Below are 22938 nucleotides of genomic sequence, written 5' to 3' on the forward strand. Positions count from 1 at the left end.
TGGATATGAATCTCCCTTCCCTTTTTATTCAGGCAGAACTCACTCTGCCCTTGGGTTCTGTTGTTAGACTGGACAAACACCCCAGTTTATTCATCCCTTGGTTGTCTGAAATAAGATTTTGTTTCAAATCCACCTCCAAAAGAGTCTTGATTTTCAGAGGAGAGATCCAGCACATCTAGAAATGAAGGCCTTTTCCTACTTTTTTATTTGTTTCCTCCAGAGTTATATTTTACTTGGGACTAATAGGTTTTGGCATATTTACGCCAAACCTACCTAACCTGAAAACTTTCTCTTGCAATATCTTTAATAGTAATCCATTTGCCTTCCCTCCTGTCTATCCTACCAAACACTATATTAAAATAAATAACTGCAGTGTCTTGAACATGTTCCAAGGAAGGATAAGACACTCCACTGGGAAACAACAAATGTCACAGTCTGCATATGGAAAAAATACAAGCTTTGTTTAATCTCTGCCCCATTACAAGCACTGTGTCCTGGCTCTGAGAATCACGAACTCAAGCTGAGTCGATTTCCTTGCAAGTGAGTAATGGCCAATCCAGCCAGCTTGCCAGGAAGCACAGCCCCAGGGCTGTGCAGTACACAGCTTCCAAGAAGAAAGGGCCATATTTGTAAACAGAAAATGGCAGCACACGTCTTTACGAGAAGTGATTCCCTATTTGACAAATGCTGAAACAAAACCATGGGGCTCTCCTTATAGGGAACAAGTCTACAAAACAGGAAGTTTAAAGATGTGACAATGTCTGGATAAAAGAATGACAAGTACGTGTGTATCCTCCTGCCATTATGCTGGATACAAGACCGAACTATTTAATGACCATGGAAAGTCTGGCATTGTGCAAGTGCTTTTGCTCTGCAGGATGGTGGAGCCAAGCCAGCAGGGACCCGTTTAGTCCCACTCCTCAGAGAGCGTTTGCACCTGCCCTGTGCTCACTGACACAGCGGTGTAGGTGTCCGTGCAGCATGAAGGGCACTGAGCCAAACGAGAACCAGTGTAGCTTGTGGGTATCAGCACCCACTGGTCATTTTGTCTAAAAAAAGGGAGCCCAGACTCTTCTTCATGTTCCTCAGAACTTCATGGGAGAGCCAGAGAGAGGGACAGATGTCAAAGGGTGAAATGTTGGATCCTGACAAATCCAGAGCAAAGCTCCCATTGGTTTCAATGGACTCAATTATTTATCCTTAGATTTCAAGGCTAAGGCAGACTACTGAACATCTTGTCTAAAACTCTGACGAGCAACAGCTGTTCACATGCCCCAAACTTGCTAGTGAACCACAGCAGTGGTCCCCAGCTCCCCCTGTCCCTGGGCTACACAGCAGCAAGTCAGACTCTGGGAGGAACATCTTGCTCTTGTCATAGCCTCAGGCCTAATTTTTTATTTAGTAGGGCATAAGCAACATCATGTCTTGTATGACAAAGACACCTGCTCATCATGGATGGAAGGCTGTTAATCTCTTAGAAAGCTATCCATTCTTGCTTTGATTGTTTCAGGTAGCAAAGAGCCCATACATGCCCTTGGAAGTTCTTTCAGTGGCTGACTGTCCTCCTCCATGTGCACTTACAGGATCTGTAGAGTGTTCCTTCCCCCAAGCTGTTTTTGGGGGCACGTGATTTGGGTACTAATGCTGCATGTTGGCACCACGCTGTGTTTCACGGGGGCGGGGGCAATACACAGCCCTCCATAAGCAGATTAGGAAACAAAGAAACACCAAGAAATGGAGAACAGAGCAGGAAAATAATTCTTCTCCAAACAACACCCACAGCAAGAACTGAGGCCTCCCTTTGGTGAGGAAACTAGGGAAAATGTGGGATTTAACACTGAAGCTGATGGGAACTTCTGTTACCTTGCAACATTAAAGAGATGCAGCAGTGCTCCCTCTCTCCCAATAGGTCTATCACAGCCCAGTTTATAGTCAAGCTCAGTTCTGTATGAACATCAAAAGATGTACCTTGTTCAAGTCACTTGCATAGTGTGCACAGTGTCATTTAGGAAATCAAAGGTATTTGGATTATTCAATGTTTTCATGGTCTTGTGGTCCTGTTTTACATGACCAATGGACATCACTAATCTTCCAGGCACCACAACTGAAAGAAACCATTGCAGCTTGAGGTAGGGTGGTCAGCTGCAGCAGAACTCATCTAAATACTGACAGCTAGTCCACACAACTGCCACACTCTCCAGTGTCTACCCATATCTGCAGATGCTACAACTGTTGAGTGGGCTTGTACAGTGATATTGCTAACCTACCACAACCCCCTGGGTGGACTCTGTCCAAACGATCCTCTTGACTCACACTCTATATCTGGACTCATACATGTGAGTGAATTCCCACACACTGCTCCTACCTCCTCCAAATTTCCACCTCTCTTTCTTCCTCTCTCATCCTCTCTTTGTTTTTCTCTCCACCTTGTCCCTTGGACCTTATTCCATCTGCATTACTTGACACTGTATAAATATCACTAAAAAAAAAAAATGGGGCACTACAGAAAATAAACCCAAAGGCAAAAAGAAAGCAGAAATACTTAATACATAAACAAGCTGGTTTGTAGGAACCCTAATGTCATTACTTTAGGAGAATAAAGGAGGGCTATAAATTCTAATCCAAGTCTCCCACTCAGTTGTAAGACATGCTGCTGTATTTACACTAAAATAATCATCAGACAAACAGTTATGGGTTTTTTCCCAGAAAACAGTATCCTGAATTTGTTCTCAGAGAGGAAGTTGCTCATAGCCTCTCACACTCCCCTCTTTGATGCCTGCTATTTTAGGATTGTTCTACTCCTCCTTTGCCTCTCTCCCTATAAAACTTGAATCACTTTAGCCCACAAGGTTATTTCACAAAGCCTCATCCTCAGCATATGAATCCAATTTTAGATTTTTAGGCTTAAAAATAAATCTGAAAAAAAAAAAAAAAAGGTGATTTGCAGAGGGAGGATAGAAAACAAAGCTCCAACATCCATTGTTTCAGCCTTAGCAATCTCCAACATATTCAGCAGTCGCATTCATTTTACTGTGAAGGATGTGTAATCTCTGGATGGATCTGCATAGTAAAGATTTAGTATTGAACGGGTTATGCCTGAAAGAATAGGAGTGTGGTTGTAGTGTGTTGCCCAGGGATGGCTGCTCAGTAAGCTGCCCAGAATAAACAGTATATGCATGCAAATTAGAAAACTCTTTGGAATAAAAGCCACTTACATAGTAATGGCCCAGCTCTCAGAAAAACTGTTCTGTAAAATAAATTATTTGTGGAAGACTGCACTTTTATACTTTCTATTAAGTGAATAAAAATATATTATTGACCTTTTGCAAATCATGGCTGGGCAACATTTTCAGTAGATGTGGTCACTCAGTAACTGCATTAAGATGTACAGACATGCTTTTAACACAAGCCTGAGACTGCAGGCTGTTAGCTGGAACAAGGGGCCAAAATAAGCCTTTTGGAGAAAGCAATCTGAAATACATTTGAGGCTGTCTTCCACATAAGAAATTGTTTCAGGTGTTCCCTAATCATCATCTTCCCTCCCCAAACCAAGACTCTTTCAAGAGAAGGGGGTTTGTATCTGAAGTAGATGTCCAAACCTCAAAAAGCAATGAAGATGTGTCTCAAAGGCAGAGCAAATGTCCTCTTAAAATCTTTGGTTTAATCGTGTACAATCCCTCTGATGCCATGTGGGACTTGGGGTTTTTGTTTCTTCTTTCTTGATGCCAGGCTGCCAACTCAACCCTTCCCATTCCAGCTCCTCACCTCCTCATGACATCCTCAAATCTCTATTCAGGCAATCACATTTCTCAAAATTGTTACTAGAAATGTGCCAAAAAAGGATGTTGACAACGCTTGACACTAGTGATGTTTTGAATTAATTTATATAAAGGAATATCCATTCTAAACACCACAGAATGAAAACTTCTGGAGGCTTAACACTTCAACAGAAATAAGACTATTTTTTAATCCCTCCTACCTGCACTTAACTCAACCAGTCCCATTCAAATTATTCATAACTGGGCAGTTCTCACAGCACCCAATAGAGAGCAGCAATACATACACACTGATTAGAGTTAATTCCTTACCGGACTTGATCCCGAAGACGTTTAAATTGGCTGATAAAATTATCATGCACACGTGTATCTGACTGTGTTTAAACACTACTTAACTACATTTTAATAAATGAGAATTCTCTGCTACAAGTAGCTAATAAAGCACTTGAATAATTTTATTCTGGAAAAACATAACTTCTACAATATTCCTCTTTTACATGTGGATATCATTTTTATTTTATTATAGTTCCTACCCAGCAGCATTTTTAAGCAGAAACATGGCAGGCAAAAAGAATTTTTGGAGCTCAAGCATACATAGCAGTAATTCTGTGCTCTCACAACATGATACCAGTGGATTTGCCCAGTGCAGCACCGACCAGCAGCTGGGGTTCCACTTCAGGATGTGCAGGTGAGCTGCTGGGAAGAGACAGCACGGGGCATGGTGTCAGGGGAGCTGCACAGAGCTGGGACCTGGGGCTCCTGGGACAGCTGGGGCTGCTTATCCCAAGGGACTTACCTGGGCAGCTTCACTGCTGCACAGCCCCCACCCTGTGAGCCCCAAAAAAATCCCTGAGTTACAGCCTTCTCCTGAATACAGGTTCATGCAATGTCAAGGAGAAGAAAGGCATTTTCAACCTGGATTGCCTCTACCTTGAGAGAACCCTGGAAAACCTAAACTACACTGTAAAAAGGGACCAAGCCCCACTTTTTTTACACATATGCTCTTACTCTGTGCTTTCTTTTCCCCACAGATACCAAAAAAGAGACAGTTAATAGCAGGCTTAAGTTGATCGGTTTAGCTGAAATCAGACACTTTTTCAAAAGGACTTATGATCCAGAGATACACGCTGGGTTTGATTGACAGCTGATTTTCCTCTCTACTTTTCTGTCTGACTACACAATCAAGAAATCAACTTTTCTACAAAATTTTTCAATACAAAACCTGTTTATCATCCTTCTGGATGTGGTGTCACTAGGGTACATTCTCAGGGTTTCCAAAAAACCTGGGACTCGTGCCTGGTGGCATGGTACCAGTGGTGGAACTTTTAAGACTCACAATAAATATTGGGAGAGCTGGGACACACTACGATTGGCAACAAAATCAGAAATCACATCCCCTGGCTTTTTCTTGCTTTACATCTATCATGTGATGTTTTGTGTTCTTGGCAAATCATTTACTGCAAGGTTCTTAGCATTAGTCTTCTAAATTAAAACTTAAGCACTGCAATAAACGGCTTGATCTTCAAACATATTCAACAGCCTATGGCTCCTTCAGAAATCAGAGCTCTTGAGTGCTCAGTGCTTTAAAAATGAGTCTGATTCTCTCTTGTGCCCAACTTTGGATAAAAAGACTAATTTTAATGTTCAGAAATGGAGGATTTGCTTATACTGCATGAGCTTTCTGTAATCCTTAGAGCTTCTAAATGTGAAGTGCTGCTGTTAATTCACTTATTCTGGTGTGGTTTTGGAGGTGTTCAGTGGAATAAATTGGAAATGTAACTTGGAACATTTTTTAAATGCTTTGAAGAAACAAGATCCAGATGACAATTGATGTGACATACTTATCACCTGCAGCAGAAAACCACCACTGCGAGTGAAACCATGAGGCTTTTCCCCATGCCCACAGCATTCTATGTAATTTGTGGTACAACAAAAAAGTCTTTGCAGCCATGTATTTATTTGTCTTGCTTGGTGCCCTTTGTGTTACTCCCACACATTGGACTTTAAAGCTTTCTTTGACAGTTTTATTATCTTTCATATTTTGCAGCCCTTAAAGGCATTGATGCTGCAGCCTCTTCCAAGGACCTGGTACCAAAGCTCTCTTTTTTTCTCCTAAGGAAGACCCTGAAGGGTGCTAAAGCTGCTCAGCAATGTTTCCTTCCCTTTTAAAGGCAAGCTGAGGGAAACAGACCGCTTTCATCCTTAAATCTTTCCAGATGAGAGGGAAGTTAGTGCTGAGGACCAGGCAGTGAGACCAGTGCTGGAGCCCAGCAGCTAGTGGAGATGCAGCATCCGCTGGTGGACAGACACTGCCTGGGCATTGAAAGACAGGGTCTGTGCTCTGCCCTGCTGATGCTTGAAGCTTTTCCTCAGCATGTCCTCTGTAGAGCAGAACTGAGAATCTCACTGCATCTGCTGGCATACTGCCTAGCAAACCCAGGCATCGCTGGAGAACAAATACTGGTGACAGCAGCACAGATCCACGTGATTGAGAAAGCAAAGCTTTTCCCAGTAATGCTTGCCATAGCCCTTTCCCTAGTGGGATCACTGCCATGCCTTACTTATTTACAGAGATTCCCCCTTTTCAAGCAGGGAAGATTTGAAACTGTATTTGAAAGATGATTATGGCCTTGTTGTTGGAAAAATTTTAGTTACTTTTTACTGTAGGAATGCTTTTTTCACAGGCATAAATGCTGAGCAAGGAAATACTAGCTAATACTAAAAGATGGACAAACCATCTCAGAAATACGAGCACCTTCCTTGAGTGCAGGACAATTCAATGCCGAAAATTAATCATGCTAACATGAGTGTCCACTGTAAAAGCAAACTGTTCATGCTATCATTTTCAGCCCAAGAAGTGAATATGTATACTGCAACACTAAAAAGAAATCACTGTCTAGCAAAAATCATGCATCACATTTCCTGCTGGGGGCACGAAACCACAGGGAGCTGTATGGGAGAAGAAAGGGATAAGGAGAGAGGAGAGACTTTTTGCCAGGTCCTGTAGTAACAGGACAAGGGCCAAAGGTTTTAAACTGAAAGAGGGTAGATTTAGGTTGGTCATAAGGAAGAAATTCTTTGCTGTAGGAGTGGTGAGGCACTGGAACAGGTTGCCCAGAGAAGCTGCGGATGCTTCATCAATGGAAGTGTTCAAGACCAGGTTGGATGGGGCTTTGAGCAACCTGGTCTAGCAGAAGATGTCTCTTGCCCATGGCAGGGGGTTGGACTAAGTAATCTTTAAAGGTCCCTTCCGAGCCAAACCATTCTATGATTCTATGAGGTTACTCTGGCAAAAGTTATCAGTGCAAAATCCTGTTCTATATGGGCCATCACCACTCAGCCCATATAGAGTCTTGCTTTCCAGGGTCTCCTACAAGAGCATGCCATGTTTTATGAATTTAAGGATGGTCATCAGATGCTGCAGCCTGATTATGTGGTGTCTGGTGGTTCCTCTTCCCCAGAGGGTCATCTGGAGATTCCCCCAGCACTGACTGCTCAGGCAGCTCTATAATCAATCCTCTCCCATAGGCTTTACTCCTTTACCGGCTATCAAGTTCACATCTGACTTGTTTGATTCCTGACTAGACCCAAATATTTGCACTCCTACTGGCACAAATCCAAGGTCCAGCAGGAGAGTGGAGCTCTGGGAGCATCAAGGCGAGGGTGAAGGTATTTCAGCTCTGCCTCCGTGATGGAGTATCTCATTCCCAACTACATCCCATGGCTACCTCTGCTTCTCTACCTCTCTCCTTGTAGAGCTGGCTGCTGTCTTGCTGCCTTCTCCTCCCTTTGTTTCTCCTTTTCCTTCTCCAGCTCAGTCAGTACATGCTTCAAGTCTGGTTCAGCTGCTTCACCTGCCTGCATGATCACAGGCTCCCCTGGGTTCATTTTTCTTCCTGTGGATTAATCATCTAATTCAACATGCACCTCAAAGTATTCAGCTGCCTAAACCCCCTCCATGGCCTCCTCAAAGCCCTGTCTGAACTCCAGGATCTTCTTCAGTTTTCTCTCCCAGCTGCATCTCGTCTCCCACGGGTTCCTCAGATGCCATTTCCCACCTAAGGAGTTTCCATTAAAAATATTACTCAGGATTATCTGCCTCCCGCAGCAAGGCATCTTTGCTCTCTCTGCTTTTAAATGACATTCACTGCTGTCAAAATTGCCTTCATCTCCCTCCTCAGCTCTGTAAAAACACCATATCAAGCTGTCCCTACAAACTCCAGGCAAAATCATAACCTTCTTCCCCAGTCAAGGCCTCCAGCAATCATCCTCTGCTTAGATTTTAAAGCTTTTTGCCTGAATCAATCTTGTTTTGAAATGGTAAAGATAACAGCTTGCAAAGTACATACATTTACATACCTCACTTCATTCAAATTAACTGGGAAAGATAAGAATCTCCAGCAAATTAATTCTGCTAATGTTCTAAACTGTGAATTTCAATCAAAGCTGAAAACCAAACCAATTCAGCTAAATTGCTGACTCTTGTTACACTTTAAGTGATCTAAAAGCATGCATCAATAAGCAAAGCAACTTCACTTTGTGCAGCTGAGCTCCAGACTGATTTGCTGCTTTCCAGGATTGTCTGATAAAAAAAGCCACAGTCAGCTCCAGCTAATAAGAGAAAATCAATCCAGAGCCAAAGAGCAATAAAAATGTGGTAGCAAGTTCAGAACATTTTGTCATAGCTAAAATTGGTTTCCTATGAACCATCTGAAATAATATGCACTGCAAAGCTTTGCAGAGCACAGCCATTGAAATAGCAAATGCCTGGCTGAATAACAGTTCCAGAAGCAAGGAGAAAATCCACTTTTTGTCCCAGAATGAGGGACAGTGCTGAGGTGGAGAGTTAGAGATGTTACACAAAGGGTTTTGAAAATTAATTAACTGCTCAGTGCCCTGGGACACTTGAAACCCCGGAGTTTAGCTGGAGAAATTTTGTTTGAAATGTTCAGATCATTTGCATGTTTCTTTGGATAACTTGAAACTGCACTGCAGTTTCTGACATTAGCAGAGCTGTATTGATCAGAGATCAAAGAAATGCGGAAAATAAGTAAGGTCAAATCGAAATAAAAGGTCTGGAAACAACTGGGATGTTTTATTTCCACTGTTCCCACACTGCCACAGTGGCCAGGTGCCCCACAGCCTCTCTTACTTGAATTTCTAAATATAAGTTACACTGGTGCTGCTAAATCCCAGAAGTGCATGGGAAGAGAGAAGAGCAGCACTTGCAGACTCAAAGATGTAAGATTCCTAAAGGGATTGTGGGTTCAGTGTGGACATCCCTACCTGACCAGCAGCCAGGGTAACTCCCAGCAGCCAGGTCTTGGAGCCCAGAGCAGCAGAGGGCAGGTGAGAGGAACACAAAGGACTCCAAGCAAATAAACCAGCTTCACAAGGAGCAGAGGGCTTGTGACAACACTTGGTATTTTTTGTGTCCTGGAAGGCTGGGGCTGGTCATGGCAAGTGCAGGTATCACCACACCTCTGATGAAGGAGTGCACACCCAGCGATGCCATCCAGCACAGCCACAGCCTGGCTGCTGCCCTCCAGAGACCAAGGCCACCTCCTCAACCTCCAGTCCATCCATCTCCGACCTCTGAACCACTAAGGACTTGGTCTTGCTTCTGTAATCAAGAGACAGAAACGTTTCCTGCAAGTCAAAGCACCTCCTGACCTATTTTTTTAAAAAGAAAATAAAACCTTGTGTTTCCACTGCTAGAGGAAGCCAGAGCCCTCTGTTTGGCCACAACCAGGCTTCCCATGAGCAGATGTGCTCAGAGCATCCACCCACAGAGCCCCGAAAGGACTAGCCTTGGGAGGGAGTGGGCGGCTTGGTCTCCACCAACTCTTTTCACACAGATCAATGAACACTGGCTGAACAGAAACGCCTTTTCATCCACAGCAGTTGAGGCTGTGCTCCAGCCCATGACCCATCCCCTCCCGACAGGACTCAAAAGGAAACTGTGATTTATGATAAAAGACTGCTTCTCCTTTGGTGTTTCTCCCTGTGGCACTACACAGCTTGAGCAATGTAGCAGTTTCAAACCGTTTTAAAGCAGGGTGCTGCTTCTATTTTTGCAGCAGCATCACAGCCCTGCAAAGTTTGGTGGCTGCTGCTTATGGTGTTAATCGTCCTCCGCAGGCAGCATGGGGAGTAAAGCAAACAATCCCCAGCTCTGGAGGGAATAGAATAAATAACTCCATATGATTCACATGGAAATGGTTTTCAGTGGATAAAGCAGCTCTGACTCTGGTGCTGTTGTGGTGATGAGCACATCTTCCACGCACAGTGTGGTGGGGCTCCGTACATGTCCTGTGTCACCCTGACAGGGTGTTAATCTGCTGTGGTCCACCTCATTCCCATGGGCGGATTGTACATTTAATTGTTTGTACTATACATGCTTCATTCCTTGCTGATCATACAAGCTGATAACTACCTTGATAGCACTATTAATTTAAAACATTTGAATATTTTCCTTAGCATCTGCTATGAAGAAATCAAGTGCTGTCCTCCCCGAGTGCTGTGGGTAACACTTCCTTTCCCTGAGGTTCAGAAAAAACTTCTCAGCACAATCAGACTTATATGTCATTTATTTTCTCTCTAAGATATTTTTTCTAAATGTGAAATGATCACACTTCCTTTACCCCCTTCTTCATTCAGACAGCTAACCCTTGGTGGAAGAGTCTATATTTTGCAGTGGTTTTGCAAAATGGTTGCAGTGCTCTGGTTTTGCTCTAGAGCCCTCTGTGCTACTGTGATAAAATTGCAGAAGTAGTGAGAGAGGAAGCTGCAGGAATCAGTCTGATGACTTTTACGAACAGAGTCACCATTTTTGTATGAATTACAATGCAAATAACAGTTGCAAGATCACACAGAATTTTTTAAGTGCTATTAGAGAAGCAGTGATTTTATAACAAGGCATAGGCAAGAAATGGAGCTACAGGTAGAGCTAAATAAAAAAGCATATCACAAGAGACTGGGCTTGTGCCTGTGCTATTCAATGTCTATGTAACTGCACAATTGAACTATTCAGGCAGACAAAATTTTATCTTTGTGGAAAGTTTCTGAGTAGACACCCAAACAGAGACAGAAAGGACCAAAGATACCATCAGCAAGTGGCTTTGTTCTAAGAATAAAACAGGCTTGTGTGTAGGGAAAGCAGACTGCGAACCACCATAGACACAACCAGGACTACACAGTGGCCCTTGCAGGAGCCTGGGTGTGGGGATAAAAAAAGATATCACTGCAGTAAACAAACATAAGTGAAGAATTTAATGCTAATTGTGTGCATTATGGTAATTAAATTCAAAATCACCCCTGCTGTGAAACAAGAGGAATCAGCACTGACAGAGAGGAAGCCACAGAAAAGCAATAGGGGAAGAGGCAAAACAGCTTCCCAAAGCCCACAGCTGCCTCACTGGCTCCATGAGTGACTCGGAGTCCTTTGCAAAGGCTTTAATCCATCATTTCTTGGTGGGTGGGAATGAAAAATGTCATGGTGCTACTGGCAATCCCTCTCCACACACTGCTGCTGTCCTGCTCAGCGTTGTCTGCATCATCACCAGAGGAGTGACGGTTGTGCAGCCAGCCTCTGCCCATCAGTGCAGGCTGCTGACATGCCCTTTGTGTCTATGCCTTCTATCTCAACATACAGTTCTTCTGCCCGCCAGGACCCCACAGCACATGCACAACACAGAACAGTTGTGCTTACTGGTGGCATGGTTTCTGCCACAAAATTAGATTCTTATTGATTATGATAACTAAAGCAGTCTCACAAGGAAACTATTTCAGCATTTGAGCTATTCTAGTTCTATTGTTTGTCAGAAAATTAATGACATCCTTTGATTTGCTTTCCAGATGAACAATATGATCTGGCATGTGTGTTTGCAGCCCAGAAAGCCAACCATATCCTGGGCTGCATCAAGCGAAGTGTGAGGGAGGGGATTCTGCCCTTCTAATCCACTCTCATGAGACTCCCCCAGATTATTGTGTTCAGCTCTGGGGCCCCCAAAATAAGAGGGACATAGACCTCTTGGAGGGGTCCAGAGGAGGCCACGAAGATGATCAGGGGGCTGGAGCACCTCCCTTATGAGGACAGGCTGAGAGAGTTGGGGTTGTTCAACCTGAAGAAGAGAAGGCTCCAAGGAGACCTTATAGAGGCCTCCCAGTTCTTAAAGGGCCTACGGGAAAGATGGGGAGGGACTCTTTATCAGGGAATGTAGTTGATAGGACGAAGGGTAATGGTCTTTAAAAAAGAGTAGATCTAGATATAAGGAAGATATGCATCACTTTGAAGGTGGTGGAGACACTGGCACAGGCTGCCCAGAGAAGCTGTGGCTGCCCCCTCCCTGGCAGTGTTCCAGGCCAGGTTGGACGGGGCTTTGAGCAGCCTGGGCTAGTGGAAGGTGTCCCTGCCTATGGCAGGGGGGTGGAACTGGATGATTCTATGATTGTAAGCACCTTCAGGCTCCCCTGAAGGTACCTTCTGCTGCTAGCTCTTTGCAGCTGTGTTCAGCAGAGCCCTGGCAGGCTGGAGCTCAGCAGCCAACTGGAACGGGAAGAGAAAAGTTTCTGAGTTTCAACTTGCATTAAAATGTTTATCTGCTTCATACACAGCTGACGCTATTTTATAATATATAAACATGCTGTTGCTAAAACTTTAATGGGCATAATTACTGTTCTTTGAAAATTCTAATTATATGGATTATTAGGAAATAAGAACTTGGATAAAATCAGGGGATTTGGATGGGCTGTCAGTGACGCAACCTCTGTGCCTATAACTCCCTGTAAATTAATCATTTTCCATGGTTTATGTATACATTCCACTTCTCCACGTAATATGATACTGCAGGCAATGTGTTTCACGGGGCGTATTTCACATCCTGCCTTGCTCAGTCACTCAGGCTTTGGCCCTGTGCCTCCCCAGGAACACCATTGCTTCTCTGCAAAGAGCTGCTCGTTGTACCTCCTTACGGAGCAGACTGTGCCTGCAGTACCAGCCAGCCCCCCAGCCCTCAAATACTTGTTCATTCTGCTGGTTTTGAGGTTTTCTACTATTTCCTGTCTCATATGAGTAAGGTGTAATTTGACTTTTAAAAGATCCATCTTGAGGACTTTTCTGATAGATGATTTACAGGTTTGTGTTTTCACATTTTTAGACTTTACACATCTTGTAATCAGTTCCATGTGATAACAAGAGCCAGCGCTGCAGAGGAGCATAACTACAAATCCAGCATAAATCCAGTTTTGTTCATTCACATTTGTCTTAAATGGGTTCTTACTCTTCCTGTTGGACATTATGGGATAAAACCAAGAATTGAATTATTGAGTATTGTGAGAAATCAGCTTGTCAATTTATAGATTTATTATTATAATTCTTGGTCTAAAGTGTTAATCTGCTGCTAATCAAATTGCTGACTCCTTCTATTACAAAGCTGTTGTTCTCAGCTTGGGGCAGCATAGACCTATCTGGTGCCCTTTTTACACCATGAATTTGTCCTATAAATAGACCCAACCCTATGACTGGGATAATTTTTATTTCAAATCAGCCAAAATATGTTATAAATTAAGACAATGCTGCTTGCAGGCACAGTTTTCTGTCTCATTCTTTGAAACTGCAGCCTGCCGTTTCCTTTTCTCAATGTAAAATGTAATTAACGTTCATGTATTTTGTACAAACTCTCTGTGTGGAGCTGAACGAGGAAGCAGACCACTGGGTGCTGTGTGGCATCACCGCAGCTCCCAGACCCCATCACAGACCTGGGGACAACCCATGTCAAGCTCTCCCTACAAACTTGCTGCCCTCCCACCCCACGGGTAAGGTTTGGGGGATGTGAGAAGGATGCTCTATTGCGCTGTGCCTTGCGAGAGGGAAAATATTTCTACAGGCCCTCATTCATGCTGCTGATTCAGCAGCGAGCTGCACCCACCACTGCTCATGGACATCAAGACCTGCTTGAGCAAAGTCTCTCTTCAGCCCCTGGATAGGCTCAGGACATGGGGCAGGGAGGAGACACCTGTACCAGACCACCCTCCATCTCCCCTGTCACTGCCTGGACAGCCACCCGAGCAGGAATCCATGTTTGAAAACCTCTTCTTGATCTTCTCATCCTGACAAAGTGCCCCAAGGTTTGTCAGCTCCAGCCTACCAGCCAGTGCAGCCTCAGACAATGACATTCTTCATGCAGGCACAAGTTACAGTATTACCCAGAGCGTTAGAAAGGATCTTTCAGATTTTTTTGTGCAGTTATAAACTACCTGACAAAATTTAATTGAATTAAATTTCTGTGAAGACACAGAAAATTTCAGCCCATGAAATGTTCTCAATATAAAAGAGCACCAGCTTTTATTGTGCATGGAAGATTACTTATATAGGTATTTTCTAAGACATAAGAAACCTCAGTGAGGTTAAGAAACCTGTTCAGGACAGTCCTGGGAAGGAAGCAAGGAGGAAAGCTGTCAGCAAGGCTCGAGCAATTTCCCAAACACTGCACAAGAGTTTTCAGATGGCCATGAGGTGAAAATGGATGTCTGGGCTGCCCGCCGGCACTGTCATTGCCTGCACGTTCTTGGCAAAGGAAAAAGATCAGGAAAGGTCACCAGTGCAAAAGAGAGGTTGAGTGAAGCTGGGAGAAAGTCGTGCACAAAACATTTAGAGCATCCACCACAAAAACGCAGGATCAATAATCCTGTCTATTACAATATAAAATCAGATCAACAGGGCTGGCTTTCATCCTACATAAATAGGAGTTCCTGTCATTGTAGCCCTTTCACATATCCTTTAAGTGATTGCAAGCATTTCAAAGACACTCATTTTCAGAAACGTTACATAAATAATTCTGGGATTTGAACTGCTCTTTGAAACTTTAAGACGAAAAACTGAATAATCCTCCCCTTTCAGGGATAATCCATTCTTCATCCTTACACAAAATACAGGAGTGCATTAAGTAAAGAACATCCGGGATAAAGATGGTGGGGTTATTAAACAGTGACTATTTCTTATTTAAAACTGTGTTACAACCATCAGTGATCAAATACATCACATCAGTGTGGGTAATTTAAGGTAAATATCCAAGTTCAGCCTTCAATAGCCTAAGCATAATGTTTCTTTCTGTTCAAGATGATAAATTTGGCTCTACAGTTTTTAATTAGTTGGTCACCATTATGTTTAAGTGCTAGTGACAGAACTGGACAAGTAATTCATAGGGAGTAATTTACTCAATTAATTCAGCCATTTTTCTGCTTGCTTATTGTTCATAAGGAGATTGTAATATTCTCACATTTATGCCCTCCTTGAATGTATTCATCAAATAACCTCATCACATTATTATCTGCTTGTAGCCCCTGCCTTGATCCCACTGGAGCAAGGCACAGGATGTGTTCAGGGGCACGCAGCAATCACCAGAGAGAAGACATAAAAATAGGGATCCCTTATCTCAGAGAAAGGATGATTAAAAGAGAAGCAGCTGAAGTAAACAAAGTAATACAAGGGTAAAGTGATGAAGAGGAAGGGCAGTTAGTTTTCCTCTCATAATACAAGAAAGAGAGGGTATTTAATGAAATCACAAGCCAGAAACTATACGGTGTCAGAAAAAAAAAACCCTACAACACTGGAACCTACTTCACAAGACAGTACCAGTGCCAAGAGCTCAGCACAATTCAGAAGAGGATTAGACATTTATATGGATAATGGGAATAACAGATCTGAGAATATGGCTTTAAAAGTAATATAAACTCTTTTGTTTCAGGGCATCAGCAAGTCTTATAAGGACAATTCCTTACAAGTGCTTGTATTTGAAATTCAGAGTATGAGCATCTTGGTATCCCACGGTCTAAGGACTCAACTGGCATAGCATGTTTCTGTTTCTTGCTGGGGTAGGTAGAAATTCAAACTGGATGCACAGTTTATACGTTCAGCCTTGACAGTTTATTTTTCACGGCACTATCTTAAGCAACATCACTTACCTCAGTGTTCCTGAGGGTGAGGAGGGTAACCAGATCTGGAGCACAGGCTTTCACAGGGTGCACACAGTGTGGGATCTCTTTTTCAAGAGGACATTTCTGGCAGCATGTTTCAGAGGCTAACCCTCCTCTCAAGGCATGCTCTGTGGCATCAGCTGTGGTTTCAGGGGAAGACAAAGCCAATTCCCATTCACAAAGGACCAGAAAAGGAGGAGGGCTGACAGCGGAAGATGTTTTATGGCTTCACTAGGAGTAAGAGGCAGCACTTGGAAAGACATGGAGAGAGAGCAGGGGTCACTATCACCTCTCAGCCTTGGTCTTGTCCCCGCACTTAGAGTCTGTATCAGATACACAGAGGGGACACAACTCTAAAAGGTTTCCAGAGGTCCCCTTTGTGCCCACATTGTGGGATTTCAGTGCATTCAGTACACCTTTCCTCATTTCTAGTAACCAGGTTTGGCAGTGCCAAGAAAAATTAAAACTTGTTTATAGGTGGGGAAGCTGAAGATCTTTTCCAGATCCTGTTTTGTATAGATTTCAAACTTTAGAAGTCAACATTCAGATTTGGTACTTCAGATTCACCACCCTTAGGATATTTTCCTTCTCTTCCTCATAGCACTAGCAGACCATTTTATGATACGTTATTTGTAGGTATTTAATCAGCTTAGACATTAAATAGGCTCTGACACAAGAGCCTGGACAATGCTTGCACAGTTCCAGCTCCCTCCAGACTTCCTATGAAAAATCATCTCATGTTCTGTAATGAGAACAGTAAATTACAGAAAGCACATCGCGTAAAAAGGCCATGAATCTCCTGCAGTCTCCAGTGAGAACTCCACTAAGTAGAAAGGTGAGAAAGGCTTTTCCTGGAGCAGAGCCAGACTGGTGCCTGTGTCACCATTTCACAAGGTTACCTGGTGGTTCACGGCACTGGGTTTCCTTTTCTCCAGGGTATTTCAGTCCACACCACTGAGGGTGAACCCAGCCATGTTTTGCTAATACACACTAAGTGATGCTAGCCAAGGCCACGGCTCAGGATTCCTCAGGGGAAATTTTCCTGTTCTGGTTTCACTATAAGTAACTAAATAACATTGTAGGTGCAAGGCGCCTAACCATCTGGACTCCAAGCACAGTTTTTGATGGATCTGCTTCTGTCTCAACATATCCTGTCCAATGCCACTGTGTACCACACACCCACTCTGAGCCCCAGGTGCATCTGTGCCCTGCCCTGAGACCAAATGGCATAGCCTGGCTTCATCCGTATTATTAAACTCTCTTTCCTCCAAAAATGTGTGGCCACCTCCAGGCAACCCCAGGGGAATGGCCCCCTGCTGGCTCCTGACCCAGGCCTGAAATCCCTCAGATGCGGTAATGCCAGTACTGATTACTATGAGGCAGATTCCTGGAAAAGGATAAAGACTATAAAGGCTACTGCCTGGTTCTAATGGGCAACTGGATGCCATATGGGAGGGAAAAGTCACAATTTAAAAGTTCCCATTTTCTCTGGGGCAAGGAGCACAGTTTGTTCTGGCTTGTTACTAAAAAAAGCAGAACTGACAAAATGATTTAGGAGACTCTGATTTTCCAGTCTGTTTGTCACACCATATCCTGGCTGGTACATCCCATGTGAGACCGTCTAACACTTTGTATTGTTCCATCTCCAATGCCATCCACCTATGGGAACTGAAAAGCAACCCCATAAAATTAACCCAGCCTTTGAACATCACATAGACCATCAAGTCACTGGCAGGGAGAAAATATCCTTCCTGTTAACAAGAGATAACATTCATTTTCTCCATCAGCCTCTCGGTGCACAAACACTGTCTGTCACCAGGAACTGTTCTCAGAAATATCTAACAAAGGGCATCCTAAAGAGTAATGAAGTTTCGGGAATATCCAAATGAATATCACTCCTATAATTGTCAGTCAGCCCAGTTATGTTTAAATAGTATCATCCATACACAGAATAGAAACAGAAATTTGCCATATATCCCTTTCTTCTTCCTCTCTTTGCTATTAAAGAGAAGTTGGTACATCAGTTTTTTATCCTCTTTCCCGTTTTAAATATCGCTGCATTTTGTGGAGCACATCTGCTAGCAGGGTCAGAGACACAAACAACCTGGAGACCAGAGACATTATTAGGAAAATGGCCAAAGGCTCTTGCTAAAGTAATCCAAATGGGGTCATCCTGAAAGCAGAGTCTCCAGAGCAGGGAGAGACAGCAACATGGGACTGTCACATCCAAATGCTACACAGCTAATGGTCCAGCCTTGCACCAAGGGCAGAAGGAGCCATCTCAGTTCCTTCTATTACCTACAAAGCCCAAGAAATCTACATGCAGTGGGGAGAAAGGGGAAAAGCTCATTTTAAGATATCACTGCTGTCTGCATAGAGAGCTGGTAGTTGCATCATGAGGTTGCAACTCCCACTGCCACGACAGCCCAGGAGGCAGCTTCTCTGATCCCTCTCAATGTCTCAGCCTCCAGGGCAGGAGGCCATGACGATTGTTGCAGGGTACTGGTACGAGCTCTGTCCTGTTATCAAGGTGCCCTCAGCAGCAACAAATCTTAATAGTTCAGGCTGAGACAAATCAACCAGTCTGACTTGGTACCCTTGGTGTCTGTCTACTGGAAATTAAAGACCAACCTAAAAGAAAAGACTTTTGTCTCACCGCAGACACACTGCTGACAGCCTGCACACTCCATACATGCAAGTATATATACTGCATGTAAGAAGCATGGATATTTTGGCAGGGACATTATGTTCAAAAATGTGTGCTAAGAGCCAAACATGCATCCTCAGTTCTAAAACTCAAGACATGCTTTGAAAAGGTTGCTAGTCCCACTCAACACACTAGTTTGATGTACATTCAAAACAAACCATGTTTTTTTTAAAGATTTTGATAGACCCATTGTGAACTCTGGAGATACAAGGTGCAGCATTCTAGTAAATTAAAAGTGCCAGGGTGCCAGACTGGACACAGAATTCAATTTTCTGTTGGCAAGCTTTTGGCCGGGATGTGCTACTGCTCTCCCATACATTGCTCAGGAGACAGCACAAAGCAGGGGCCGTTCCCAAAAGCAGTCTGGACAGAGCCGCACAGCTCTGGAGGTGAGGAGAGGTCCATAGCATAGACCAGGGCAGACAAGCCAGCTGGCCTCAGGGAAGAGACCAGGCTTTGGCTGGTTTTGGTTCATTAGTGTTGAGCTAGACGAAGTCCCCTGGACACAGGGAGTTGGTTTCTCTGGAGTTTACTGTTAAGTATGATTAAGAACATGAGGCTAAGAAAGGAAAGCTTTTTACTGTATCACTTTGCCGTCCAGTCTCAATGCCAATACTAACTGCAACAACCCAGTGCTCTGCTCTACCATAACCTTTGTATTTTCTTACAGACAAGGCATGCCCTCCTTGAATGGCACCTATATTCAAAAACACCTTGCAGACACCTCCAGTGGGTTACAGACTCTGCTTGTACACCAGCCATAATGCAACAGCAGTCAGGCCATAGCTTGCAGGGATGAAAGGGAGGGTACCAACAAGGGACCATGATCCTTAGATGTGTCTACAGTCACAATCCCTCCCCTTCCCCTTACTGTGAGCAGAGAAGTACTGAGATTGTCAAAGGTTTGAAAAAGATGCTTAAATGCCTTGGAGTAACTGTGCTTCAATTACTTCCTTCATCTGTATTCCATACATTTGCCTGGTTAGCTACTATAATCAGAGAGGAAAGAGATGCAGTCAGATATCTTCCCATCTCCTGCGCTTCCCCAGGCACTGACTTATGATAGACAATAGGAAAGTATCTGCTCATCACAGCTGGCATCGCGACCTAGAAAAAAGGATGATGAGGAAAATAAAAGAGTTGCTCGCAGATGAGTATGTGTGTACACAGACACAACAGAACAGCAGACCGTAATAGACAACCTTCAGGGAAGCACACAGAAGAGCTTTGTTCTTACACTTGGTGTCAGAACTCAACATGTAAAACAAGAGGGGTTTTTTACTTTCTCATTCATGAGTGTCTGCCCTACAGAGCCTAATTAAAACCAGTCTGTTTCCAGATCAGTGAAAATGTGCAACCTGGATATAAATCTTTTCTCTACAAACTGAAAGGCCAAAATTATGTTATTCATTTCTACTTAAGAAACAAGCACATTTTAAACCTAGAGCAGTCTCAGAAGTAACATCTTGCTATAAAACAAAGCAATGTGAAAACATAGCTTTGAGAAAACATGGTCCTGCCTCTCATTTAAACGGACATATTTATTGATGGTAAAACATAATGCACTTCAATCCCAGCTGAATAACTCACCTCAAAGGTTTTGAAAGAGACACACATCTATTTCGAAAATGTATTTCCTTCTGTAAGCATAAAATATATTCAATTTACATTTTTCAAGTATGTCATCTTTTCTGAGAAGAAAAGCATATTAAAGGGTGAAGACAGAAGTCTGCAAACTTGCAACGTTCTTTCTCAAGGACATATGTTTTATTTGTGCCCTAATAAACATAAATAAAGCAAGGTAGCATCTAAGAAAATTAAGAGGTAGGCAGAAATGTAGAGAAAGGTCTGGCAGTAACAGTTCAGAATGTAAAGCACTGCTTATGTATAAAAGCGGGCTTTGGGACAGTTTAGTGCCTTGCAATGTAATGTGCTTAAGTAATTCAGTCCAAAGAGCAGAGAGGAATTGCGGCTACTGGATTATTTTACCAGGAAGAACAATCTCCCTTTTTTTTGATAGCAGAAATATAGATAACTGACATCAAAACATTATCCTGAAAGAGGACCCAGCTTCCAGACCCTGCTCTGGGCAACACCACTTTCACCTTCTATGAGACCCCAGATTTTACGGCCTTTCCCTGCAGTACTGCATAGCAATGGGAAAAACAGAGATCCCCTTCCCCTTCTGAGGACAATTAGATTTACATTTGACTTGAGATACATTTTCACTTTCCTATGACATTTAGTCAACTTTCCCTGCCTGGATTTTATATCCAGTAAGCACTGAATTTAAAAGCGAGTAGTGGCTTCACATGGGGGGCTCCCTGAGAATAAGGGTTCCCTGCACCCCAGTGCTGGGCAGCTCCCGGCCACGCCAGCAGCTCACAAGGTTAAAGGTGAAGCAGGCTTCTGCCTGCTTGCAGGATACACCTGCACGCAGATCTCTTTAGTCTAGGATTTTACCATGTGCATAGAGCATTACATATTAGGCAGCTCTTGCAGCTGGTATCTGATAATCAGCTGTTGGGAACAGCATCAGCACCTCCCCAGTCATTTCCCAGAGGAGGATGTTAAAAACTGTGGCAGCTTCCCACAAAACTGTGGCAGCTTCCACAGCAGTGTGGGCACAGCTCCGATGGGGATATGCTGTTACACTTCAGATCCACGTGTCTTCTGACGGGAACAGGAGGCAGAGGGGCTATGGCATCCTTAACCTCCTCTGCGAAACCTGTCCCTGCATTTATTTATTATTAATGACCAGCAGTCCACTATAATATTAGAGGTAGCATTATGGAAAGGAGCATGTGAAAAGATAAGATGCTGGCACAAAAGCTGGGAAACATTTGCTTCTGCATTGCACAGGCAAAACTGGGGAAGGATCCTCTGATCAGGACATGTGATTTCTGTGATCCCCCTTGCAAAGAGATTATGTTTGCAGTGGTCGTCATCTGTGCTGTGGTGTACTGCTAACAAACTGCAAAATCCACAGGGGAATATTAGCAAAATTAAGTCTACCAAATTCAGTTGTTTTGACAGTGGGAGTCTTGGGGCTGATCCAGAGGGACGAATGTCATGGTGGGACCTGCACCAGGTTACACAGCTGAGGAGGATGCACTGACTTCCTCCTGCACCCAGTCATGGTACCCGAATCCCCCTGCTCCTACGTCTGCTGATGTAGACACGCGTCCCAGGTGGCACAGGACTGTGCTGTGGTTTGTCTGCCTCTCCACTCGCCCCAGTGACACCTACAGATAGTTTGCTGCCTAAAGTATTTTTGCTGTTTGCTGAGACTTGTTGAGGTGCAGAACACTAAACCTAACTACCAGGCCATAGTCAGCTCTTCAGAGCAAATATTCTCAAGTATTGGCACCTTGAGTGTGAAGACAAATGACTCATCCAGAGAAAAGAGCCCTGAAATGCAGCAACAAGCACTGACCTTTCCTCAGAGGGAGATTGTCACCATCCCTCCCTCCCTCCTCTCACTGTTTCCCTGAGGATGAATCACACCTCCCGTGCACCATGAGCATTCTTTTCTGGCAGATCCCATCCTTTGGCACTTCTTCCGTGCAGCCATTCAGGAGCCATGAGTTTGCTGGCACTGTGCTGGCCTCCAGTGAGCAAAGCACCTGAGAGCAAAGCACTGGAAAGCATGCACCCTTTTTGTAAATTTAGCTCCTAATCATGCTGTGGCTTGATTCCCTGTTTGCAAAAGGAGTTTATTAATCCTTCATTTATCCCACTGTTTATCATTCTCACTCATAAAATTGTAAACTCTCTGAGGCAGGGCTGTCTATTCGGATGTGTGCTTGGTTCAACAGAGCCTTGAAACCCTTAGGAATCTCTAAATGCTGCTGTTTGTACATTATCATATTATTCTCCCTGATTAATTTCTGGGTTTCATCTTTAAATGAAGATTGCTATTTCCTGAACCTTAACTCCAGAGTCCACGATCCAAATTTATCCTGGCTTTCATGCCATAAGTTACATTGCTGTTAATAATTCCTCGCTCTGAATGCACTGGCTTGTACTTTCCCTATTTGTACTTCTTTTACAAGTGATAAAGGATTGCTTTGAGGAATTTTTATTGCAGAAGAAATCAATTCTCTGCTAGCAGGGGAAGATAGCAAGGTCCATATAAGGTGATCTCATACCACCACTGCTCCCTTGAATAAGAGAGGGGTTTTTTTGCAAGCTGTACATCTGGATGCCAGCTTTCCAAGTACTGGGGTTGATCTATCAAACACTGCAAAACAATCTATCTTTAAAATGAATGATGATGCAAATTGTTCTGAGAAAAGAAATCTATCAAAAAACCAATATAAATTACAGAGTGGACATGTTGGTGGAGGAGGAATGCTATGTGGTTTATATCAAGTTAATCCACTGCCAAAACTTTTACTGATTTATATACTGAAATGGCAACCATAGGCTAAAGGTAAAAGGGGCACAGTGCCACAAAGACCCTGTTTCTGCAGAGGC

This window comes from Athene cunicularia (assembly GCF_003259725.1).
Source record: "Athene cunicularia isolate RWA chromosome 3 unlocalized genomic scaffold, athCun1 chr3_part1, whole genome shotgun sequence".
In the NCBI taxonomy this organism is placed as follows: Eukaryota; Metazoa; Chordata; class Aves; order Strigiformes; family Strigidae; genus Athene; species Athene cunicularia.